Source organism: Sciurus vulgaris, assembly GCF_902686455.1.
Source record: "Sciurus vulgaris genome assembly, chromosome: 6".
NCBI lineage: Eukaryota > Metazoa > Chordata > Mammalia > Rodentia > Sciuridae > Sciurus > Sciurus vulgaris.
The window spans coordinates 78,202,957-78,230,440 of record NC_136466.1 but is presented as its reverse complement, the minus strand read 5'-3'; the positions used below and the strand labels follow the sequence as shown (position 1 = coordinate 78,230,440).

At 37.3% G+C, this 27,484-nt stretch overlaps 1 long non-coding RNA gene across 1 annotated transcript in view; it reads left to right on the top strand.

Moving 5' to 3' along the window:
* The first annotated feature begins 4,263 nt into the window (after window positions 1-4,263).
* The window catches only part of LOC306663164, a 46,544-nt gene continuing 23,323 nt past the window's right edge, over window positions 4,264-27,484 (top strand). Inside the window, exons 1-3 of the long non-coding RNA XR_013764384.1 lie at window positions 4,264-4,408; window positions 7,669-7,932; window positions 12,222-12,413. This is a non-coding gene — a long non-coding RNA (uncharacterized lncRNA). The remainder of the gene's footprint in view (window positions 4,409-7,668; window positions 7,933-12,221; window positions 12,414-27,484) is intronic.

Sequence of the window (27,484 nt, the reverse complement as noted above, 5' to 3'; positions counted from 1 at the left end):
TTTATCCTTTTCCATTTTCTTTCATCAGTATTTTATAGTTTTTATTGCTGAGGTATTTTACCTCTGGTTAAATTTTCTCTTCTTTTTTTCCCCTCTTTGTAGTCATTATAAATAAGATGCTTTCTTAATTTCTTTTAAAAATTTTTAAATTTGTTTTAATTAGTTATACATGACAGTGGAATGCACTTTGATACATCATATGTAATGGAGTATAGTTTCTCATTCTTCTGGTTGCACATGATGTAGAATCCCACCAGTCATATGGTTATATATATGCATAGGGTAACAACGTCTGATTCATTCTACTATCCTTCCTATCCCTGCTTTCTTAATTTCTATTTCAGATCATTAGTTATTGACTTATAGCAACACTTCTGATTTTTATATGTTGATTTTGTATCCTGCAACTTTTCTGAATCAATTTATTCTAATAGAATTTTGATGGAGTCTCTGCAAATGCGCACACACACACACACACACACACACACACACACACACGTGATATTTGATTTCCTGTTTTCCAAATTGGATGTCCTTTATTTTGTCTGATTGCTCTAGATAAATTGTGCAGTACTATGTTGAATAAAATGATAAAAATGGACATCCTTGTCTTATTTCAGATCTTAGAAAACTTTCAGCCTTTCCTCATTCAGTGATGTTAGCTATTGGCTTATTATATATAGCTTTTATTATGTTGATGTGTATTCCTTCTATACCTAATTTGTTCATAGTTTTTATCGTGAAGGGATGTTGAATTTTATCAAATGCCTTTTACTCTACTGAGATGATCATATGGTTTTTGCCCTTCACTCTGTTGAGGTGCTGAATCATATTTATTTATTGGTTTTTGTTATCCTTATAACCCTGGGATAATTTCCACTTGATTATGGTGATTACTCATTTTAATGTGTCATTAGCTTCAGTTGCTAGTATTTCATTGAGGGTTTTTGCATCTATGCTTATCAAGGATATTGGCCTGTAACTTACTTTTTTTGTAGTTGTTATTGTTTCAATGTCTGGTTTTGGTTTAAGGGTAATTCTGGCCTTGGAGAGTGAGTTTGGAAGAATTCCTCTGTCTTCACCTTAGAATACTATATTCAGATTTAACATTTTATTTGATAAAATCCCAAATCCACTAACCTTATAGTAAACAAAATGAACATTTTTCAAAGTACATAATTTCTAATTCATCCATGTGTAATATTTATCCAATACTAGTTCACCAACAAGAAAATAAAATTAATTTGGCTACAAAAATATTAAGAAATTTCATTGGAAAGGAAAGGCCATTTTGTAGAAGTAACCACAAAAATAGTTTGTAAAGCTTTAATGCAAAAGCATCAGTACACTTTCTTTTCATAAACCTTAAAGCGTAATCAAAATGCCAAGATTTTAAATTTTGGTCTTAAGTACTTGAAAAAGAGTTGAGCCAAAGTGTCTCTCCAAAAAAATGCAAGAAGAACGATCCTGCAGGTGTTAATCTACTGACATTTAAGGACTGTGTTGGACTGTCATCTACCATTGCTCCACTAGCAGCAATGGTAGGTAAGCTATTAATCTGAAAGGTAGATGTAGCGTAAGTCATGCCAACATATTTATCTTCACCAACATCTGAAATTGTCTTTGTAACCTCCCTATAATTAAGCCCCAGAATCTCACAAATTCTTGTGACAATTCATTACATTTTCCTGTCTGAAAAGAGATTGCTTTTTCCTTGCAGAGTATATCTTTCCCATCAATTTTCATGGGTAATTCATTAATATACATAAGTATTTCATTGAAGTCATAATGCTTTTCCATAATTTGCTGCTTTTCTTTTTTGTTTTTAATTTAAAATTTTTTTTTCATAATGTCTGTCTCATTCTACCATCCTTCTCATTCTCACTGCCCCACCCCTCTTCTCACTCCCCTCTGCATAATCCTAAATTCCTTCAATCTTCCCTACCCACCCCCACCTATGAATCAGCATCTGCTTATCAGAGAAAATATTCAGCCTTTGTTTTCTGGGATTGGCTTATTTCACGTAGCATGATATTCTCCAGTTTCATCCATTTACCTGCAAATGCCATAATTTCATTTTTCTTTAAGGCTCAGTTATATTCCATTGTATATATGTACTACATTTTCTCTATCCATCGATCTGTTAAAGAGCATCTAGGTTGGTTCCACAGTTTAACTATTGTGAATTGAGCTACTATAAATATTGATGTGGCTGTGTCACTGTAGTATGCTGATTTTAAGTCTTTGGGTATAAATTGAGGAGTGGGATAGCTGGGTCAATGATGTTTCCATTCCAAGTTTTCTGAGGAATCTCCATAAAGTTTTCCAAAAAGGTTGCACAAACCTATAGTCCCACCAAAAATGTATGAGAGTACCTTTTTCGCCACATCCTCACCAACACTTATTATTGCTTGTATTCTTGATAATTGCCATTCTGATCGGAGTGAGATGAAATCTTAGAGTAGTTTTGATTTGCATTTCTCTAACTGCAAGAGATGATGAGCATTTTTTTAAATTTATTTTTTAGTTGTCAGTGGACCTTTGTTTTATTTATTTATATGCAGTACTGAGAATCAAACCCGCTGCCTCACATATTCTAGGCAAGTGCTCTACCCCTGAGCCACAACCCCAGCCCCCAATGTTGAACCTTTTTTCAAATGCTTGTTGATTGTTTATATTTCTTCTGTGAAGTGTCTGTTCAGTTCCTTAGCCCATTTATTGATTGGGTTATTTGTTTTTTTTCCCAATCTGTAGGCTCTCTCTTCCCTTTATTGATTGTTTTCTTTACTCAGAAGAAGCTTTTTAGTTTGAATCCATCCCATTTATTGATTCTTAATCTTACTTCTTGCTCTTTGTCTTGTTAAGGAAGTCAGGTCCTAAGCCTACATGATGAATATTTGGGCCTACTTTGTCTCCTATTAGGTGCAGGGTCTCTGTTCTAGTGCCTAAGTCTTTGGTCCACTTTGAGTTGTTTTTGTGCAGGGTGAGAGAGATAGGGGTTTAATTTCACTTTGCTGCATATGGATTTCCAGTTTTCCCAGGATCAGTTGTTGACTAGGTTTTCTTTTCTCCAATGTATATTTTTGTCACCTTTGTCTAGAATGAGATAACCATATTTATGTAGGTTTGTCTCTGTGTTTTCTATTTTGTAACATTGGTCTACATGTCTATTTTCATGTCAATACCATGCTGTTTTTGTTACTATTGCTCTGTAGTATAGTTTAATGTCTAATAGTGTGATGGCTTCTGCTTCACTCTTCTTACTAAGGATTGCCTTGGCTATTCTGGGTCTCTTATTTTTTCCTATGAATTTCATGATTGCTTTTTCTAGTTCTATGAAGAATGTCATTGGGATTTTAATAGAAATTGCATTGGCTCTGTATAACACTTTTGGTAGCATGGCATTTAGCCAATATTAATTCTGCCTATCCAAGAGCATGGGAGATCTTTCCATTTTCTAAGGTCTTCTTTAATTTCTTTCTTTAATGTTCTATAGTTTTGTTATAAAGGTATTCACCTCTTTTATTATATTGATTCCCAAGTATTTTATTTTTGTTGAAGTTATTGTGAATGGGATAGTTTCCCTAATTTCTCTTTTGTCACTTATGTATAGAAATGCATTTGATTTATGAGTTCATACATGAACCCATATAGTTTCATTTATGAGTTCTAGAAGTTTTCTGGTGAAAATTTTTGGATCTTCTAAATACAGATGTTGTTGGCAAATAGTGATATTTGGGTTCTTCTTTTCCTATTCATATCCCTTTAATTTCTTTCATCTGTCTCATTGCTCTGGCTAGAGTTTCAAGGACAATGTTGAATAGAAGTGGTGAAAGGGCATCCTTGTCTTGTTCCATTTCTTAGAGGGAATGCTTTCAATTTTTCTCCATCTAGAATGATGTTGGCCTTAGGCTTAGCATAGATAGCTTTTACAAGGTTGAGTTATGATCCTACTATTCCTAGTTTTTCTAGTGTTTTGAACATGAAGAAGTGCTGTATTTTGTCAAATGCTTTCTCTGCATCTATTGTGATAAACATATGATTCTTGTCTTCAAGTCTATTGATATGATGAATCACGTTTATTGATTTCCATATATTTTACCAACCTTGCACTCCAGGGATGAACCTCACTCGATTGTGGTGCACTATCTTTTTAATATGTTTTTGTATGCGATTTGCTAGAATTTTATTGAGGATTTTTGCATCTATATTCATGAAGTTTTCTTTCCTTGATGTATCTTTGTCTGTTTTGTTATTAGGAAGATACTAGCCTCATAGAATGAATTTGGAAGGGTTCCGGCCTTTTCTATTTCATGGAATAATTTGAGCAGTATTGATGTTAATTCTTCTTTGAAGGTCTTGTAGAACTTGACGGAGAATCCATCTGGTCCTGAGCTTTCTTTGGTTGGTAAGTTTTTAATGGTTTCTTCTATTTTATTGCATGAAATTGATCTGTTTAAATTGTGTATGTCCAACTGTATCAGTTTGGGTAGATCATATGTCTCTAGAAATTTGTCAATGTCTTCATGTTTTTCTATTTTATTGAGTATAAATTTTCAAAATAGTTTCTAATTATCTTCTATATTTCAGTAGTATCTGTCATGATATTTCCTTTTTCATCATGAATTTTAGTAATTTCCTTTCTCCTCTTCATTATTGTGGCTAAGAGTTTATCAATTTTGCTTTTTTCAAAGAACCAATTTTTGTTTTGTCAATTTTTTCAATAGTTTCTTTTGTTTCAATTTCATTGATTTCAGCTCTGATTTTAATTATTTCCTGTCTTCTGCTGCGGTAGGTGTTGATTTGTTCTTCTTTTTCTAGGGTGTTGAGATGTAATGTTAGGTCATTTATTTGTTGACTTTTTATTCTTTTAATATATGAGCTCAATGCAATGAACTTTCTTCTGAGCACTGCCTTCATAGTTCTCAGAGATTTTGATATGTTGTGTTGGTGTTCTCATTTATCTCTAGCTATTTTTTTTTTAAATTTCTTCCCTGATTTCTTCTTTTAGCCATTCATCATTCAATAGCATACTATTTAGTGTCTGGGTGTTGGAGTAGCTTCTATTTTTTTTTTTTTTTTTTATCCTTGATTTCTAGTTTCATTCCATTAGGATCTGATAGAATGCAGGGTAGTATTTCTATTTTTTTTTTTTTTATTTGCTGAGAGTTGCTTTATGGTGTAATATATGGTCTATTTTTGAGACGGAGCTGAGAAGAAAGTGTATTTGCTCGATGATGGATGGAATACTCTATATATGCCCGTTAAGTCTAAATCACTGATTGTATTATTTAATTCTATAATTTCTTTGTTTAGTTTTTGTTTATAAGATCTATCCAGTGGTGAGAGAGGTGTGTTAAAGTCACCCAGTATTATTGTGTTGTGTTCTATTTGTTTCTTGAAATTGAGCAGGGTTTGTTTGATATATGTAGATGCTTCATTGTTTACAATTATTATTTTATAGCATATGAATCCCTTAAGCAGTATAAAATGTCCTCCTTTATCCCTTCAGACTAACTTTGGCTTGAAGTCCACTTTGATATGAGGATGAAAACCCCTTCTTGTTTATGCATTCCATGTGAGTGATATATTTTTTCCTAGCCTTTCACTTTCAGTCTGTGGATGTCTTTTCCTAGGAGGTGAGTCTCTTGAAGACAGTATATTTTTGGGTCTTTTTTTTTTTTAGAATCCCATCTGCCAGTCTGTCTTTTGATTGATGAGTTTAAGCCATTAACATTCAGGATAATTATTGAGATACGATTTGTATTTCTGGTCATTTTGGTTTATTTTTGGTTTATTACTTGACTTAGTTTGTCCTTTGATTAAAACCATTTCTTTAGTGTTGTTCCTCCCTTTGCTTCTTTTCATTGTTTTTTCTCATTTGTTCCTCATGGAATATTTTGCTGAGAACATTCTGTAGTGCAGGCTTTCTAGTTGTGAATTCTTTTAACTTTTGTTTATCATGGAAGGTTTTTATTTCATCTTCAAATCTGAAGCTTGATTTTGCTAGATATAAAATTCTTGGTTGGCATCTATTTTCTTTCAGAGCTTGATATGTGTTATTCCAGAATCTCCTGGTATTGAGGGTCTCAGTTGAAAAATCAGCTGAGATCCAAATTGGTTTCCCCCTACATGTAATTTGATTATATCTTATAGTCTTTAAAATTGGATCTTTATTCTGTATGCTAGTCATTCTCATTATAGTGTGACTTGGTGTGGGTCTGTTGTAATTTTGTACATTTGGGGTCCTGTAATCCTCTTGTAGTTGATTTTTCATTTCATTCTTTAGATTTTGGAAGTTTTCTGATATTATGTCACTGAAAAGATTGTGCATTCCTTTGTTTTTGTATCTCCATACCTTCATCTATTGCGATAAATCTTAAATTTGGTCTTTTCATGTTGTCCCATATTTCTTGGAATTTCTGTGCATGCTTTCTTACCATCTTCTCTGTGCAGTCAACTTTATTTTCAAGAGTATATATTCTGTCTTCATTGTCTGAAGTTCTGTCTTCTGAGTGGTCTAGACTGTTGGTAATACTTTCCATTGAATTTTTAATTTAGTTTATTGTTTGCTTCATTTTGAGGATTTCCGCTTGAAATCCTTTTTATAATCTCTGCCTTTTTATTGAAGTGATCCTTTACTTACTGCTTTTTCTTTCCAATACCATCCTTTATTTTGAAGATCAATCTATGTGTTTTCTAAACTCCTTCTCTGATATTTCTTCTACTGTGTTGTTTATGAATGCTATGTTGCAACATCTTTGTTTGAGGCACTTTGTTCCCTTGTTTTTTTCATGTTTTTTGTGAGTCTTCTTATCTAGCAGTGTGGAGCTGAGGCAGTATAGATTCTACCCTGTAGTCTTATGGTGTCCCTGAAGGTGCCCAGTACCTCAACTTTAAGGGGGAGACCAATGCAAATGATATGCCACCTTCAATCAAATGGCTCCTGTTAGGGTATTTACAGTTTTGTCACAATAGACAGAAATGATGTGTTCAATTATTGTATACAATATAAATGGTAAGTTTGCTAAAAGGGTTTACCATTTCAAATGATGGACAGTGAGGGAACAGAAGTAGTGTAAGATGTGATGTTTATGAGGGAGAGGGAGAGAAGATAGAGGTAAAAATTTATGGTAACAATCAGGGAGAAATTATTAGGGGTTGGCTGTTAGTATGAGAAAAGTGAGAAAGAGAATCCAGGAAGAGGGGTAGTGAGAGAAAAAATTATGTACAGATTTTTTTAAAAGTAAAAATATAAGAATACACAACAAAACTGTCATATACTTTTCAGACATCCCAGCTCTTAATAAATTGATGCATGAAAAATATTTGGATTCAAAGATGGTAGAGGTGCGAAAAAGAGGGGAAAAAAAGAAAAAAGGAAGGAAAATTTCAATGGAAAATTGAATGATTGCTCCATTGACTTTCAAAAATTTTCTCAGCTTTTCTTCTCCACCGATAGGTGCGGTTGTCTGAAGTTTGATGTTAGCTCCAGTCCAGTGGGTGCCAGAACAGTTGGGTGGGTGAGCCAATCACAAGATGCCCTCACACCCTCTTACACTCTTCTCACCCATTGTAGCTGGCCCCTTCTGTCCTTCACACTTCAGAACTCACTGAGCTGGAGAGAGTCCAGTTTTCTTCAGCTTCTTCAACCTATTCTCCCCACAGGGAATTGCCCCTAGTCTCTGGCTTTCCACAGGCTTGCCAGACCCAGACTGACCCACACAAACCCAGCTGCAATCCGATGGACCTCCTGGTGTTCAGCTTCCCCAGGCTCTGTCTTGCTGCAGTCTCAAGATCTTAATGCCCTTTCAACATGCAGAGAGACAAATAGGGATGAACTCAATTAAAGGAGCTACCCTGCAAAGAGGAGACAGATGTCAGCCACTACTACACTGAGCAGAACAACCTCAGATGCAGCCAGGACTGCAGGTACCCCAGTATGTCTCCAGGCCCTGACCTGAGTCCTCAGACCAAGGTGGCCATGCCCTGAGATGGTGGCAGCCTTGTGGCAAACCTGAAGACCCTGGCTGTTGTCCTAAGATGGTGGCAAACCTGTGGGTAATGTGTGAATGGACTTCCAGGAAACAGCAGACAGCAGGTGATTCCCTGGACATCTGTGGGTAGTCTGCAGGCTAATGGTGGATAAATATCAGGTGGTGGGTGATGGGTAGCTGAAAGGCAGGTGATGGGCAACCAAGAGGCGGGCAAACAGGGAAATGGCAAATGATAGGCAGTGGTCAGTGAGCAATCTGCACTCAAAAGGCAGGCGATATGCTGGCAGATGGCAGGTGGTCAGGATGGATGAATGGGGTAAACAGCAGGGGATCAGTGGGCAGTGATGATTGCCTTACAAAGAAACAGTATTTCCTTTGCTTGAACCCTAAGTTATTAGTGACATGGAATGCAGCCTCCCTCTAGTATGCCATCTTGGATCTCAATTTACTGCTTTTCTAATTCCAGAATAGCACAAGGAGAAGATGAAATTTTTTGCTTGGTAGTTTATTTCACATTACCCTCCATAATCTAATATATAGAAAAATAAATTCCATTAAAAAATCCGATTAAAAGTCATTGGAAGCAAAAAATGTGGACATCCATAATTCTGATATTCTAAATAATAGCAAAATCTCCCATCCAACTATTGAGGTAAGACACTCAGCTGAATTAACTGAGTCTTTAAGGTTTGCATTTGTCCTTAAATTTTTAATGCATTTTGTCCCTGTTTGAGAAAAAGCAACAAATGGCATTCACTTCATTCTCCATCATATATAAAAAAGAGGAGAAATTAAGTCACTCATTTCTTGCACATATCCTATATCAAAATCCTACTACCAATAGGTCATCAAAATGTCTTGAAGCAAAATCAACTCATCTTGACCTTCATAAAACTTGTTTGGCATGTTCTATTAACATCTTTTTTTTAAAAAAAATAAGATTTCCATAATCTCTGTACTTCGAATTTGTCTTTTCTTGTTCCTCACTGACATATTTCTACTGTAGTTCCATCCTGAAGTATTCATCAGTTTTTTGTTTTTGTAACTTGAGGTCTTTCCTTCTTGATACTGTCTTCAGTTACCACCTAGTTTTATTGGGATTCCAGAGAAGTTTCCAGAGAGTCCAACCAAGGTGCACCTCTTAATTTTTCACTGACAGCAGGATAATATTAAACTTTCAGTGTCCACTGCCATGACAACTCTAGATCACTTTGGTCTTTGCTGACTTGTTCTAATTGTATTCTTAACAATAAATTCTTACAGATTTTAAGATTAAGAGAAAATATCCTTATCTCTCTGCATTTCAGGATCTAGTCTATGAAAAGGGTCAAAAAAGGCTCTCCCTTCAGGGTAACTTGGGTTCCTCTTATCAACATTATTTCAGGCCTGCATTTCTCCTGAAGATAACAGGTAGTTTGCTGAGGAATGTGACATATCCTGTCCACTTAAGCCAGGCAAGGCTGAAGGTAAATTACTTCTTGAAAAGCAAAGACCCCAGGTCATCACAGTGGTCTCATTTTATAGAATTATTCCCTTAAACTCAAGTTCCTACCACTTGCATCCCTACCAGTAAGATAACTAAAACAATGAAAGATGTTATAGGAAGCTTGTGCTAGACAACACTAAGCATTCCACAGAGTACCCTGTAATCTTTCTTTCTGATCTTTTCAAATCCTTTCCCATTTTTTCTGGACACTATTTTCTTCTACTTCTCAGTGCCTCTTCCTCACTATCCTCAAGCTGTTCTAAAAACCTCACATGTACAACCTGGTGAAATCTGACCTATCCTTTCCCTATCCTCATCACGAGTCCCATCCTCCTGTACAATGCAGTTCATTCCCATTAATATTCAGAAAAATCACCATAAAAATAATTGATGAGAAACTATCAGTTCAATGTACTTTATCTGCCCAAATGTATGGGTATGTTAACAATAACCTCAGTAGTAAAGGCACTTGTTGTCCAAAATGAAACCCGTAATTGAAACCAAGTGAGGTAAAAATTCTTCAGTTTATAGAGAACACATTTTTTACATGGGGTAAATATCTAGGCAGTCCAACTGTGGTCGTTCTTGACCTTAAGAAAGACAGACTTCACAGAAAAACTTTTAACAAAGGTCATATTAACTACAGTGGTTGGAGAAGTACCAGTAGGGGTCAGCTTCAGCCTGGGTGTAAGAGGGTTCGTGTAAGTGCTAGAGGGTTCTTGTCTCACTCACCCAAAGAAATAAGTATGCTAATGATGAATGTGAGAATTCAACAGTGAATTTATTAGACACAAGCAAGGAAAGCTCCCACAGCATGGGAGGGGTCCCAAAGAGGGTACCATTGGTGTCTTGCTGTCTAGAGGTTTTTATATGGTTTTGATGAGGAACTTACCTTTCATTGGAAAATCTCTCTTAATTGTTTGCTTTTTCCAACTCAATTGAAAATGTACGATTTTAATTTCTTGTTCTCATAATGGGATGGTTTGATGTGTATTTTAACCTGAATTTGTCCTGTACTTGTTCCTTAAAACAAAAGAATTGCTTGAATTCAAAACAACTTTTGGGAGTTGACTAATATTAGGATAGTCAAGGAAGTCTGGGCAACAACAGAATGTAATAGTCTCAAAAGAAATACTTGGGAATCAATATATCAAAAGAGATAAAAAAAAATCTCTACAGCAAAAAATATAGTACACTAAAGAAAGAAATTGAAGAATACCTTAGAAGATGGAAAAATCTTCCAGGTACTTGTTTAGGCAGAATTAATATAATCAAAATGGCCATACTACCAAAAGGGCTGTACGATTTAATGCAATTCCTATTAAATTTCTAAGATGTTCTTCATAGAAATTGAAAAAGCAGTTGTGAAATTCATTTGTAAAAACAACAGGCCTAAAATAGCCAAAGCAATCCTTAGTGAGAAGCCTGAAGCAGGAGGCATCACAATACCCAACTTAGATTATACTACAGGGTTACAGTAACAAAAACAGTATGGTATTAGCACAAAAATAGCATGAAGACCAATGAAACAGAGTTCACAGACACAAACCCATATAAATACAGTTATCTCATCTAAGACAAAGGTGCCATAAACATACATTGGAGAAAAGATATCCTCTACAATAAATGGTGCTGGGAAAACTAGAAATCCATATGTAATAGAATGAAGTTGAACCCCTATCTCTTGCCCTGCACAAAACTCAACTTAAAGTGGACCAAGGACCTAGGCATTAGATCAGAGACCTGTGCCTACTAGAAGAAAATGTAGGTCCAACTCTTCAACATGCCAACTTAGGAAACCAACTTCCTCAATAAGACTTCTAAAGCACAAGAAGTAAAATCAAGAATCAATCAATGGGATGGTATCAAATGAAAAACTTCTTCACAACAAAAGGAATCTATCAAGAACATGAAGAGAGAGACTACACAATGGGAGAAAATCTTTGCCAGCTGTACCTCAGATAGAGAACTCAAAAAACTCAAAGAACTCAGAAAAACATTGAGCTGGGGATATAGCTCAATTGGTAGAGTGCTTACCTCCCATGGACAGGGCCCTGGATTCAATCCCCAGTACCACAAAAACAAAACAAAACAAAACAAAATGAAACAAAACAACTCAAAGAAACAAATAGGAGATCCAAGATGGCAGACTACAGAGTGGCTGCATTCCTTGTTGCTTTGTAACTTGGGTTTCAAGCAGAGGAAAATCTGTTTCTTTTTTTTTTTTTTTTTGCGGTGCTGGGGATCAAACCCAGGGCCTTGTGCTTGCAAGGCAAGCACTCTACCAATTGAGCTATCTCCCCAGCCCCTCTTTCTTTTCTTTTCTTCTTCTTTTTTTTTTAATCTGTTTCTTTTTGAGGTGGTCTTTGCTGCTCATCGAGTCCCTGCTGTTTTTCCCATTTGTCTTCCTCCATCACCTGCTACCGCCAGCATATTGCCTACTTTTTTGAGTGCAGATCTCTCACTGACTGCAGCCATTTGCCAGTTTGCCTGCCTCTTCCCTGCCCATCACCTGCCTTTCACCTATCCATCACCCACCGCCTGAGGTCCACCTGCTGATCATCTGCTGGTAGCCTGCAGACTGCCTGAAGACCACCAGCGGATTGCCAGCTGCTTGCTTTTGCCTGAAAGTCCACTGTCACAGTACCCACAGGTTTGGTCACACATGACTGTAACCATTTTGGGACAACAGCTAGGACCTGCAGGACCCCTGCTGACTGACCATGCCTTGCCTCCAGGACCTGCCGGCCCAACTGACTGCACCCCACATGGACTTGGTGCCCACGTCCTGCACTGCAGCACCCCATTTGCCAACATGTTTGGAAGTCAATGCAGTCATCTTGGATTATCCTGGAAGCAGAAGCTGCCACCTTTAGGTGGGGCCAATCCCATCCTGAGACACCTGTTGGAGACTGAAAGCTCATTGTCAGGTACCTCTCATACATTAGGTTCCTGAAGACTGGGAGGTTTGAATAGTATATGACTGTTATAGTGTAGGGTTTTTTTTTTTTTCTCTCTGAAAATATTACAGTTTTATTTATTTTTCTTGCTCCATTTTCCTTTTCTTTACCTGTTTCCTCAGAGTCTCTTTCTCTCTTTCCTCATGCTAACTACCAACTTCTTTTGATTCTGCTTTCACTCTTTCTATGATCTAGTACTTCTATATCCTCTTTTTTTTTTTACCCCATTAACAGGTACATCCTACACCCCTCTCCATCCTCTTTGACCACCATTAGAAATTGTAGACCTCATTGCAAATCTAGTTGTTATACTGTAGATAATAATTGAACTTATCTTCTCTGTTTATTATGACAATATTGTTAACATCTTCATAGGGGCTATTTGGTTTAGGGCTGCATATCGTCTGTATTGGGTGCTGCTAATGTTGATCTCCCCCTTAAAGAAGAGGTTTTGGAAACCTGCAGTGCCACTATAAGCTTAAAGGGGGGATACTACAATACCCTAGATCTGCACTGCTAGAGGGGAAGATACATGAACAACATGAAAAAACAAGGGAGGAAAGTGTTCCAAACAAATCAAGATTCTATATTAATAGAATCCAATGACAGCATGGTAGAAGAAATGTCAAAAAAGGAGTTCAGAATATACTTATTTAAAATGATTTGTGAAGCAAAGGATGAGATAAGAGAGCAAATGCAGGCAATGAATGATCACTCCAATAAGCAGTTGAAAGAGCAACTGCAGGAAACAAAAGATCATTTCAACAAAGAGATAGAGATTCTCAAAACAAACAAACAAAAATCAAGCAGAAATCCTTGAAATGAAGGAAACAATAAACCAAATAAAAAATTTAATGGAAAGCATCACCAACAGACTAGATCACTTGGAATATAGAACCTCAGACAATGAAGACAAAATCTTTAATCTTGAAAATAAAGTTGACCAAACAGAGAAGATGTTAAGAAAGCATGAACAAAATCTCCAAGAACTATAGGATATAATGAAAAGACCAAATTGAAGAATTATCAGGATTGAGGAAGGCCCAGAGATACAAACCAAAGGAATGAACAAACTATTCAATGAAGTAATATCAGAAAATTTCCCAAACCTGAAGAATAAAATAGAAAATCAACTACAAGAGGCTTACAGAACATCAAATGTACAAAATTACAACAGATGCACACCAAGGCACATTATAATGAAAATGCCTCATTTTCAAAATAAAGAGAATTTTGAAGACTGAGAGAGAAAAGCATCGAATTACATATGGGGAAAACCAATAAGGATATCAGCAGATTTATCAGCCCAGACCCTAAAAGCTAGAAGGGCCTGGAACAATATATTTCAAACTCTGAAAGAACATGGTTGCCAACCAAGAATCTTATACCAAGCAAAACTAACCTTCAGACTTGAAGACATAATAAAATCCTTCCATGATTAACAAAAGTTAAAAGAATTTACAAATAGAAAGCCTGCACTTTTAGAACATTCTCAGCAAAATATTCCATGAGGAGGAAATGAAAAACAACAATGTAGGTCAGCAAAGTGAGGAACTACCCTAAAGGAAAAGTCAATCAAAAGAGATACCAAGGGCTGGGGAGATAGCTCAGCTGGTAGAGTGCTTGCCTTGCAAGCATAAGGCCCTGAGTTCAATCCCTAGTACTGCCAAAAAAAAAAAAAAGAGAGAGAGAGAAACCAAGTCAAGCTAAAATAAGTCAGAAGGACTGGAAATACATATCATATCTCAATAATAACCCCGAATGTTCATCAATCAAAAGACACAGACTGGCAGATTGGATTAAAAAGAAAGACCCTACAATATGCCTTCAAGAGACTCATCTCATAGAAAAAGACATCCACAGACCAAAGGAATGAACAAACTATTCAATGAAGAATGGGAAAAAAATGGTGAAAGAATGGGAAAAAAACATACCATGCCCATGTACTCAGTAAAAAAGTGGGGGTTTCCATCCTCATATCAGATAAAGTGGACTTCAAGCCAAAGTTAGTCAGAAGGGATAAAGAAGGACATTTCATACTGCTTAAGGGAAACATAAATCAGGAAGACATAGTGATTGTAAATATTTATGCCCCAAACAACAGCACATCCATGTACAAATCCTTCTCAATTCCAGGAATCAAATAGACCACAACACAATAATACTGGGTGACTTTAACACACTGTTGCCAGAATACATGATAAAATGCTTTCACCTCCAGAGTCCTATCAATAAAGTATGTTAGCTAACTTTATATTTTTGCCAATGGAGAGAGAGAATATGGTCTTTCATCTGCAGTTTTAATTTACATTTCTCTTTTTTAATGAGTGAAGTTAACTATCTTGTTGTTTATTAATAGCAAATTTTATTTCCTTTTTCTGTGTTTTGAAAGGGTTATGATTTTGTCAATTTACATGTTAGGAAGCTATTGTGAAATGAGCTGTAAATATCTCCCTTAGTTGTCTTTCTTTAAAAGTTTGTTTATGGTGCTTCTTTCCATAAATATTGATTTTTATGTACCAAAAAGTACTAGTGAAATAATTTATGACTTGGGATTTTGAATCATAAAAGGTTAGATAGTTCTTGCTAACTCCAGATTTGTAAAGAAAAAAATTCCAAATTTCCTTCTTATTATTTAATGGTTGTGTTATTTTAAAAATATCTTTAGAACATATGGATTTTATCATGTATATGAGGTAAGGCAGTGATATTATTCTACTTATCCCTATAACATTTATTGACTACTTCTTTTTCCTAGTGATTTGAAATGATGTCCTCTTTACACATTCAATTTCTATATGTATCTTAGTGTACTTACTTCTGGGCATTCTGTTTTTGCTAATAGACCAGTATTATACTCTTAAATTATTTAGGCTTTTTAAAATGCCTTAATGTGCTTTAGTGCTGGTCCCACTTCTATGTTTATTTTTTTTCACTAAATTTAGAATCAAGTGTTATAGCTTAAAACTGTTAAGTTTTCATTGATATTTTGTTAAATTTACAAATTAATTTATACAATAATAAGTTCCTTCTATTTGTAGAAAGGCTATTTTTTTGCCTACAGTGGTATTTTAATTTTAATTTTTAATAGGTCTCACATATTTATTGACAAACATATTAATATATTTTTGTTACTGTTATATGAAATCTTTTCTTCCAGTAAATCTTCCAAAGGATTGTTTGAATATATGTAAACTACTGATTTTTGTATGTTGATTTTGTACTTGGTAATCTAATTGAGCTATCTTACTGTTTGTAGTAGCCATTAATAAAATATCTTGAATCTAAAAAAATAAAATAAAGGTTAAACAAAACAAATAAAATAAAATGACCCAATCAATAAATGGTAAAGGAACTGACTAGGTACTTCACAGAAGAAATATGAAGGACCAACAAATAGATGAAAGAATGTTCAACATCTAAAGCAATTAGAGAAATGCAAATTAAAACTACACTGAGATTCTATCTCAGTCCATTCAGAATGGCAATTATCAAGAATACAAGAAACATAAATGTTGGTGCTGATGTGGAGGAAAAGGTAGACTCATATATTGCTGGTGGGAATGCAAATTGGTGAAATCACTCTGGGAAGCAGTATGAAATTTCCTCAGGAAACTTGGGAATGGAACCACCACTTGACCCAGTTATCCCACTCCTTGGTATATACCCAAAGGACTTAAAATCAGCATACTACAGTGACACAGGCACATCATTATTTATAGCAGCTCAATTCACAATACTAAGGTATGAAACCAACCTAGGTGTCCTTCAGTGGATGAATGGTTTAAGAAAATGTAGTATATGTACAAACAGAGAAACAACATGTATCCCATTTGTTTACAATAAAAAAAGAAAAAAGAAAAAAAAAAAGAAAATGTGGTATGTATATACAATGGAATATTACTCAGCTACAAAGAAGAATGTTATTATGGCATTTGCCTGTAAATGGATGGAACTGGAAACTATCATGCTAAGTGAAATGAGCCAATCCCCCAAAACCAGAGTCCAAATGTTCTCTCTGATGTGTGGATACTAGCCCATAACAAGGGATAGTGGTGGAGGGGGACGAGTATAGAAGTTCATTGGATTAGACAAAGGGAAATGAAGGGAAAGGAGAAGGGATGGGAATGGGAAAGGCAGTAAAATGAATTGGACAAAACTTTCCTATGTGAATATATTAATGCACAACCAGTGAAACTCCTCTTCTTGTGCAACTGCAAGAACATGATCCTATTAGAATAAGTTATACTCCATGGATATATAATATGACAGAATATAGTCTACTGTCATGTATATCTAAAAAGAACAAATTAAAAAAAAAAACAATTTACAGGCATCCAATCATAAGTGGGATCTTCTAGTCAGACAGCCCAAACCAAAAAAAACCCCAAGCTTTAGCCCAGGGTTTTAATCTGGGGTGGTGGGATCCCCATTCTCCAAGGTCCCCATTTCTATCTCCCATCTCATAGGCATATAGATGGATATTTTTCAAGCATTTGGAAACATTTAGAAATCTGTAATTTTCTGTTCTTTCATGGGAATAGTAATCATTGGGTAAATGACTAAGTTCTGGTCATTTTGAATAATTTTGTTTATACAAGTCATCTTATGGTAACTTTAGATTCCTGTCTGTGTCCCTTCATCTTCAGGAATAAGAATGTTCCCTTCCTCCATTGTTGATCAATCCAAACATAGAAATTGAAAAAGTAAAAGGGACTTTATTTGGGGGGGTCTTAGGAATTGAAATTTAGGAAACATAGATTCAGATAGCTCTAAATCAGTGTTCCAGGAAAAGGCAGGGATGGTGAGAGAGCGTATTATTATTGTTGATTTACCGCAAGACAGTAGTAATTTTTTTGTGGGAAACATCTGTTGAAATTGAAAAGAGTTGCTGTGTGACAGGTGCTATGTGACTGATAGAAGAAAAGAATATATATATACCTTTAAAAAAATGTCCATGAAATGAGTCTGAGAACCTCTTTATAAATACATTAAGTCCCGGGAACATCATAAAGTCTGTGGGTTCTTAGCCTCTTTATCAGAAAACTCAGTCAGAGGAATCAGCCACTTTGTTCTCATGCTTGAGCACAAGGGAGGCAGTCTGTCAGGCAGGGACAGAAAACCCAGGCTTACTGAAACAAAAGGGCAGATAAGTGTCACTTTTTTGTACTTCCAGGTTAGACAAGTACCCAGTTTCTTGATATCATCGCATGTGGAGGTGGCATTTCAGATCACCTGTGCTCTTCCTTTTCATGCCTTTTCTTGCCAGGCTTGTCCATTATCATCTTAGGTCTCTGCCCTGGTCTGATTTTTATATGCTAATGGAGTAAAGCTAACTATAGTTTATTTTAGTGACTATTCTGTGCATGCAACTTGCCCCTCACTGTTGGGAGGAAAACCCTAATATTGTTTCAAAGCAGGTTAATGTTGGAATTAATGACATGTATTGTTAGTGTGAAGAAATTATAAATCTGATACACACTGCCTCCTTTCTAATCTTTTATCTAAATGGACCTAAAATCTTATAGGCAATCAATTATATCTTAGAAAAGCAAAATAATGTATGTTTACTTTTCATGTAAATCTGGTAGAAATCTTAAGGTTATATATATGAAGTTTTGAAGATAACTATGACAGAGGTCTGGGATATGGCTGGGTGGTAAAGCACTTGCCTGAATATGATAAGATTCCCTTACTTGATAAAATCCTGCAGAGTGGGATGAGAAGGACACAATTAACTCTGAAGTGAGGTAGACTAGAGGGAGTGCTGAGGAAAGGAGTGCCTTGGGAAGTCAGAAAAAAGATGAAGTTAATGATATTGAGGGAGGCAGAAGGAATCTTTTGGGAAAACTTCATGAAAAGGAGCAGCAACTGTATTTTTAAAGAATGATAATGGTAATGACAACAATTAACCTTTGTTAATTAGGTGCACTTTGATGCTGTATGGTGGAGGTCTGAGGCTGGAATGAGGGACAATTTTGGAAAAGCAATTTGAGTCCAGGTGTAAAGTTTTGAATAACATCCAGGGACCCAGCAATAGATATGCAAATCTTTGCAGATCTTGATTGACAAAAGCTATCAAATGAAAGTCACTCCCCCAACCCTCACTTTATGTCCTACATTCCTCAACTCCTTTTCTGTCATTTCTTCTGCCATGCTGTCATTGGGTTTTATTGATGTAACATCTACATTTGTTTGGGGCATATTCTTCCCTTGTTTTCTCATGTTGTTCAGGTATCAGTGGACTGCTGAGATATTGCAGATTTCCTCTATTGACTTATAATGTCCCTGAAGATTTCTATATATATCCCCTCTTAGCCTTCAGTAGGCTGAAGTCTTGGAGGAAGTTGATAGTGCGGTGCTCCACAAGGAAGCTGCCTCTCTAGGGGTAGTGGCCTTCAGGTGGGGTATATAACCTGCTAGTGGGCAGAGGTGTCTCCACTTGTTGACCAATGGTCATCCAAAGGGTAACTAGGCTGCGGGCTGAGGCGAAGCCTGTTTGGGCCTGTGTCTCTGGTTTTACCGTCCTTGTGGGAAAACCTCACCTGGCAGGGAAGACTCACCTGGTGGGAAGGTCTCGCTGGTCAGTTCCTCTCCTAGAGGTTCCCCTCAATCTACAACTACTGCCTGGGCTGGGCTGCTTTCCTCTGCAATGTTCCCAAGGGCCCGGCCCTACCTCCTAGGCCTGGGAGCCTCACCCTTTGCAGATGAGTCTCCTTAGGCTGCCTCTCCTCAGAGAATCTGCCCGCAGTCCTGGAACCTTTGCTCCACCCCAAGCGTGTCTCTGTGCGGCTCTTCCACCAAGAAGATTCCTAGGTCCTGGACCCTGCTCTGCACCTAATTGCCTGGCTATGCGGCCCCTCCTGTGAGCAGCCACCTGGAGTCCCGTACAATTGCTCCGAGTCCCAGAGACCTGCTGCATGCCTCTTCCTCCAGACAGTGGCCCGAAGCTCTGGCGCGGCCACTGGAGACCAAGCGACCCACCGCGCTCCTCCTCCAGGCAGCCCCCTGGTGTTCAGGAGCGGTCACTTTAAGTTCAAACAACTCACCACTCGTCTCCTCCTCTGAGCAGCCGCCTGGAGCTCCAACGCAGTCACGGCGAGTCCAAGCGACCTGCCGCGCTCCTCCTCCTCCTCCTCCTCCGGGCAGGCCCCTGTGTTCAGGAAAGGTCGCTTTGAGTCCAAACAGCTCGCCACGCAGCTCCTCCTCCGGCAACTGCCCGTAGCTCTGGTATAGTCGCTCCGAATCCAAGCAGCCACACTTCTCCTCCTCCTCCTGCGGGCAGGCCCTGGCATTCAGGAATGGTCGCTCTGAGTCCGAACAGCTCGCCGAGCAGCTCCTCCTCTGGCAACCACCTGTAGCTCTGGCGCAGTTGCTCCAAGTCCAAGCGCCTGGCCACACTGCTCTTCCTCCTCCTCCTCCTCCTCCACACAGGCCCCGGTGTTCAGGAGTGGTCGCTCTGAGTCCAAACAGCTCTCCTAGCAGCCCCTCCTCTGGGCCACCACCCGGAGCCCCAGTGGTTGCTCCGAGTCCCAGCGCTGTGCTGAGCGGCCTCCTCTACGATGCTCCCAGTTGTCCGAGTTCACTGCTCCAGCGGGGGAGGGGTGTCTCGCCGGCTGCTCTACTTCACAAAGATCCCTGCGTTCCGGGACTACCGCCCCATCCGGGACGCCTCCCCAACGGGAGAGACTCACCCGGCTGCTTTGAGTTGGTTCCAAGCCAAGTCTCTCAATTTCTCCTCTTTTGAATCCTGAGTCCTGGAGCAACATGAAATGCAGCCACCCTCTATTCCACCATCTTGAAACCTCCCTATTTTGTATTTTATTTAGATAAGGGTCTCACTGAATTGCTTAACATCTTGCTTTTGCTGAGGCTGGTTTTGAACTCACAATCCTCCTGCCTCAGCCTCCCCAGCCGATGGGATTACAGTGGTGCACCACTGCACCCAGCTAGGTCACTCACTTTTTTCCCCACTTTAAATCTTTTCTTTAACCAAGTACAATAATACATACACACAAGCATTTATTTGGTGTATGCAATTTGTGGCATTTTAGGAGCGAATCACTATTTGAGGTTGTAACTCCATTCCAGAGGATCATTCAACAAATATTTTTGAGCATCTACTCTGACTCTGTAAGATGTTGTATTGAATAAAACTGTCAGAGTATCTGCTTCTTAATGGGGTTCTCCCTCCCCTGCTCATCCTTTTTTTTAAGATAGAGTCTTATGAATGGGCAGGTTGACCTTGAGCTTGCATTCCTATGTGTCAGCATCTAGAGTCGCTGGGATTACAGGTGTGGGTCACAAAGCCAAGCTTTATTGGGCTTACATTCTAGAAAATAGATTATGTATTGGGGACTGGGGCTAATAGATAAAGTGGTTAAGGAAGACCTCTTGATGAGGTAACATTTGAACAGAACGCTGATATGGGAAGACAGTCATGTGAACTCTGAGAGAGGAGTCCCAGACCAACCAAAAGAAGTGTAGCTGGAGCCATATGACAAAGAGCAAAGTAGAATGGAAATGTAAGAAACCAAGGGTAAAATCAAGAATGACCTTGCTATGGCTTAAATGTTTCCCTTCAAAATGCATGTTGAAATTTAATTGCCAATGGATCAGTCTTGGTGGAGCATGCCTAGAATCTTAGTGACTCAGTAGACTGGGGCAGCAGGATCCCAAGTTCAAGGTCTGCCTCAGCAACTTAGTGAGATTCTGTCTTAAAATAAAAAATAAGAGCTGGGAATGTAGTTCACTGTTACAGCACCCTGGTTCAATCCCCAGTATTAGCAAAAAAGAGTGGGGGTGGGGGTGTAGAAAGAAGAAAAAGGAAAAGGAAAGAAATTTAATTGTCAGTGGGATGATAATGGGAGGTGGAATCTTTAAGAGGTGAGTATGTCTTGAGGGTACTGCCATCCCAAATGTATGCCCTTCTTACAGGAGTCGGGTGTGTTGTGGCTTCAAGATAAAACAGCAAGTTCAGAATCCCTGGTTTAAAAGCTCAGCAAGATCAAGGAATGGGAAAAGGAAGGATAGGATACCACACAGAACCAATCAAATATAAATTAATGAACAAGCAAAAGGAAGACCAGTAGAGGAAGGAGGCAAGGGGAGGGAGGATGGGAGGAAAAAGAGAGAGAGAAAAGCGGAGATCATGAACTGAAATCTACTTCCATACATGTGTAAATTTTTCGGGAATAACTCAACTACCATGTGTAACTATAAAGCTCTCATTTGAAAAATACTGAATTTTTAAAATCAGTACTGTGTATATTAATTTTTATGTCTGTTTTAATGGATGAGTAAACAATGAAAACATTGTAAATCATTGTCTAGAGAGCTTGGTGGAGTTCTTGGTTCCTGCAGGGGAAACAAGAAGACAGGGAGAGGTAGGAAGCATTTGGACGACAGCACAGAAAGGTCACAGAGCAATCCAAACACAAATATATATTTTGCAGCTTTTTCAAAGAACAACACTAGTGCTATTTAATAACTCTACCCCCTTTTCTTCTTTCCTTCATTTGAAATTGGGCAGGGAAGAGGGGGAAGAGGAACTACCTTAAGACAAACTGTTCAAATCAACCATTTTTGAATGTCAAAAGTAGAGTTTGTGGGAGCTGCATTTGAAAGGAAAAGGAACAATTGCTTTCTGAGAGTCATTCCCTAAAGGCAGCACCTTTTTAAAAATGATTTAAAAAAATCTTTATTGAGGTATACTTCATGTTACAAAATTCACTATTAAGTATATTCAAATACACACTTTTTAGTAAATTTACAGAGCAGTGCAACTATCACCATAAATCAATTTTAGAACATTTTATCACCCCAGTAAAATCACCCATGCTTATTTATATTTAATGTCCGTTCTTACCACCAGCCATAGGCAACAAATAGTTCTTCTATTTCTATAGATTTATCTCTTCTTTATAGTTCGAATAATGGAAACTTATATTATGTGCTCTCTGTCTAGTTTCTTTCATAACGCTTTCTTTCCTCTTCCTCCTCCTCCTCCTCCTCCTCCCCCCCCCCCCCCCTCCTTCTTCTTCTTCTTTCTTTTTCTTCTTCGTACTGGGGATTGAACACAGGCATGCTTTACCACTGAGGTACATTCCCTTTTTATTTTTTATTTTGAGACAGTCTCTCTAAGTTGCTGAGGCTAGCCTTGAACTTGTAATCCTCCTGCTTCAGTGTCCTGAATTGCTGGGATTACAGGAATGCCACATTGTGCCCATTCATAATGCTTTGAGGTTCATCCATTTCACAGCATGGAAGTAGTGTGTCCCTTTTTTTTACTAAATAGTATTCCATTGTATGGATAAACCACTTTGGATTAACCATTCATCAGCTGATGGACATTTAGGTTTTCTCCAGTTTTCAGTCAGTATGAATAATGCTATGAGTATTCACAGTTTTGTGTGGATACATTTTCATTTCTTTTGGATAGATTCCTAGGAGTAGAGTAAGGGAATTTTATGTTTACATTTTTGAGAAATTGACTATTTTCCATATTACACTCTCATCAACCATGTATAAAAGTTTTGTTTTGATTATTTATTTATTTATTTTTGAGGTGCTGGTGATTAAAACCAGGGTCTCACATATGCTCAGCGAGGGCTATACCAGAGTAACATCCCCAGCCCAAAGTTTCCCATTATTAATATTTGTATTATTTGTCTTTTTTTGTTTAAGTATTTTTAGTTGTAGATGGACACCTACCTTTGTTTCATTTATTTTTTTATTTTTTATTTTTTGTTTTAGTTGTAGGTAAACACAATACCTTTATTTTATTTTATTTTATTTATTTTATTTTTTATTTTTAAAGTACATTTGAGCTCTTGTTTTATTTAATTCATGTTTTTTTAAAATTTTAATTAAAAATCATAAATTTACATAGGACAATGTTGTTTGATTCATTTTGCTATTTTTTTCCCTTCCCCCCTCCCCTCCCACCCCTCTTTACCCTCTATACATTCCTTTCTTCCTCATTCTTACCACACTCCTTATCCTTAACCCTAAACCTAACCCTAACCCTAACACTAATCCCCCTACCCCTCCCTGTATGTCCTCATCCGCTTATCAGCGAGATCATTCGTCCTTTAGTTTTTTGAGATTGGCTTATCTCACTTAGCATGATATCCTCCAATTTCATCCATTTGCCTGCGAATGCCATAATTTTGTCATTCCTCATGGCGGAGTAATATTCCATTGTATATATATGCCACAGTTTCTTTATCCATTCATCAACTGAAGGGCATCTGGGTTGGTTCCACAATCTGGCTATAGTGAATTGAGCAGCTATGAACATTGATGTGGCTGTATCTCTGTAGTATGCTGATTTTAAGTCCTTTGGGTATAGACCAAGGAGTGGGATAGCTGGGTCAAATGGTGGTTCCATTCCAAGCTTTCTGAGGAATCTCCATACTGCTTTCCAGAGTGGCTGCACTAGTTTGCAACCCCACCAGCAATGTATGAGTGTACCTTTTTCCCCACATCCTCGCCAACACCTATTGTTGCTTGTGTTCTTGATAATTGCCATTCTAATTGGGGTGAGATGGAATCTTAGGGTAGTTTTGATTTGCATTTCTCTTATTACTAGAGATGTTGAACATTTTTTCATATATCTGTTGATTGCTTGTACATCTTCTTCTGTGAAGTGTCTGTTCATTACCTTAGGCCATTTGTTGATTGGATTATTTGTATTCTTGGTGTAGAGTTTTTTGAGTTCTTTATAGATTCGGGATATTAGCGCTCTATCTGAAGTATGATTGGCAAAGATATTCTCCCACTCTGTAGGCTCTCTCTTCACATTGCTGATAGTTTTCTTTGCTGAGAGAAACCTATTTAGTTTGAATCTATCCCAGTTATTGATTCTTGCTTTTATTTCTTGTGCTATGGGAGTCCTGTTAAGGAAGTCTGATCCTAAGCCAACAAGTTGAAGGTTTGGACCTACTTTTTCTTCTATAAGATGCAGGGTCTCTGGTCTGATTCCGAGGTCCTTCATCCATTGTGAGTTGAGTGTTGTGCAGGGGTTTAATTTCATTCTGTTGCATATGGTTTTCCAGTTTTCCCAGCACCATTTGTTGAAGAGGCTATCTTTTCTCCATTGCATATTTTTGGCACCTTTATCTAGTATGAGAAAATTGTATTTATTTGGGTTTGTGTCCGTGTCCTCTATTCTGTACCATTGATCTACCTGACTATTTTGGTACCAATACCATGCCGTTTTTGTTACTATTGCTCTGTAATAGAGTTGAAGAACTGGTATTGCGATACCCCCTGCTTCGCTCTTTCTACTGAGGATTGCGTTAGCTATTCTGGGTTTCTTATTCTTCCAGATGAATTTCATAATTGCTTGCTCTATTTCTGTAAGGTACGTCATTGAGATTTTAATTGGAATTGCATTGAATCTATATAGCACTTTTGGTAGTATGGCCATTTTGACAATATTAATTCTTCCTATCCATGAACATTTCCATCTTCTAAGGTTTTCTTTAATTTCTTTCTTCAGTGTTCTGTAGTTCTCATTGTAGAGGTCTTTCACCTCTTTTGTGAGATTGATTCCCAAGTATTTTATTGTTTTTGATGCTATTGTGAATGGGGTAGTTTTCCTAATTTCTCTTTCTGAAGATTCATCACTTATGTATAAAAATGCATTGGATTTATGAGTATTGATCTTGTAACCTGCTACTTTACTGAATTCACTTATGAGTTCTAAGAGTTTTCTGGTGGAATTTCCAGGTTCCTCTAAATATATAATCATGACATCAGCGAACAGGGATAGTTTGAGTTCCTCTTTTCCAATTTGTATCCCTTTAATTTCTTTGGTTTGTCTAATTGCTCTGGCTAGAGTCTCAAGAACAATGTTGAATAGAAGTGGTGAAAGAGGGCATCCCTGCCTTGTTCCAGTTTTTAGGGGGAATGCTTTCAGTTTTTCACCATTTAGAATGATATTGGCCATGGGCTTAGCATAGATGGCCTCACAATGTTAAGGAATGTTCCCACTACCCCAATTTTTTCTAGTGTTTTGAGCATGAAAGGATGTTGTATTTTATCGAATGCTTTTTTTGCATCTATTGAAATAATCATGTGATTCTTAACTTTTAGTCTGTTGATATGGTGAATGACATTTATTGATTTCCGGATGTTGAACCAACCTTGCATCCCTGGGATAAAACCCACTTGATCGTGGTGCACTATCTTTTTAATATATTTTTGTATGTGATTTGCTAAAATTTTGTTGAGAATTTTTGCGTCGATGTTCATTAAGAATATTGGTCTGAAGTTTTGTTTCCTCGATGTATCTCTGTCTGGTTTAGGTATCAGGGTGATATTGGCTTCATAGAATGAGTTTGGGAGGGTTCCCTCCTCTTCTATTTTATGGAATACTTTGAGAAGTATTGGAATGAGCTCTTCTTTAAAGGTTTTGTAGAACTCGGCTGAGAACCCATCTGGCCCCAGACTTTTCTTTGTTGGTAGGCTTTTGATGACCTCTTCTATTTCATTGCTTGAAATTGATTTATTTAAGTTGTGTATGTCTTCCTTGTTCAGTTTAGGTAATTCGTATGTCTCTAGAAACTTGTTGATGTCTTTGAGGTTTTCTGTTTCGTTGGAGTATAGATTTTCAAAATAGCTTCTAATTATGTTTTGTATTTCACTCGTGTCTGTTGTGATATTTCCTTGTTCATTCCGAATTTTAGTAATTTGAGTTTTCTCCCTTTTTCTCTTTGTTAGCGTGGCTAAGGGTTTATCAATTTTGTTTGTTTTTTCAAAGAACCAACTATTTATTTTGTTAATTTTTCCGATTGTTTCTTTTGTTTCAATTTCGTTGATTTCGGCTCTGATTTTAACTATTTCCTGTCTTCCAGTACTTTTGGTGTTGGTCTGCTCTTCTTTTTCTAGGGCTTTGAGCTGTAGCGTTAAGTCGTTTATTTGTTGATTTCTACTTCTTTTGTTGAATGCGCCCCATGAAATAAATCTTCCTTTAAGTACGGCTTTCATAGTGTCCCAGAGATTTTGATGTGATGTGTCTTTGTTCTCATTTACTTCTAAGAATTTTTTAATTTCCCTCCTTATGTCTTCTGTTATCCATTCATCGTATAATAGTGTATTATTTAATCTCCAAGTATTGGAGAAGTTTCTGTTTTTTATTCTGTCATTTATTTCTAATTTCAGTCCATTATGATCTGATAGAGTACAAGGTAGTATCTCTATCTTCTTGTATTTGCTAACAGTAGCTTTGTGGCATAAAACATGGTCTATTTTAGAGAAGGATCCATGTGCTGCTGAGAAGAAAGTATATTCGTTCTTTGTTGGATGGTATATTCTATATGTCAGTTAAGTCTAAATTGTTGATTGTGTTGTTGAGATCTATGGTTGCTTTATTCAATTTTTGTTTGGACGATCTATCCAGTGGTGAGAGAGGTGTGTTAAAATCACCTAGTATTATTGTGTTGTGGTCTATTTGATTTCTGGAATTGAGAAGGATTTGTTTGACGTACATGGATGAGCCAATGTTTGGGGCATAGATATTTATGATTGTTATGTCTTGCTGATTTATGCTTCCCTTAAGCAGTATGTAATGTCCTTCTTTATCCCTTCTGACTAGTTTTGGCTTAAAGTCCACATTATCTGAAATGAGGATGGATACTCCAGCTTTTTTGCTGTGTCCCTGTGCATGGTATGTTTTTTCCCATCCTTTCACCTTTAGTCTATGGGTATCTCTTTCTATGAGATGAGTCTCTTTTCCCATCCTTTCACCTTTAGTCTATGGGTATCTCTTTCTATGAGGTGAGTCTCTTGCAGGCAGCATATTGTTGGATTTTTCTTTTTAATCCATTTTGCCAGTCTATGTCTTTTGATTGTGTTCAGGCCATTAACATTCACAGTTATTATTGTGATATGATTTGTATTCCTAGTCATTGGACTCATTTTTGTTTTTTGACATGATTTGGTTTCTCCTTTATTTGGCTATTCCTTTAGGCTAGTTCCTCCCGTTGCTGATTTACATCGTTGTTTTTCATCTCTTCCTCATGGAATATTTTGCT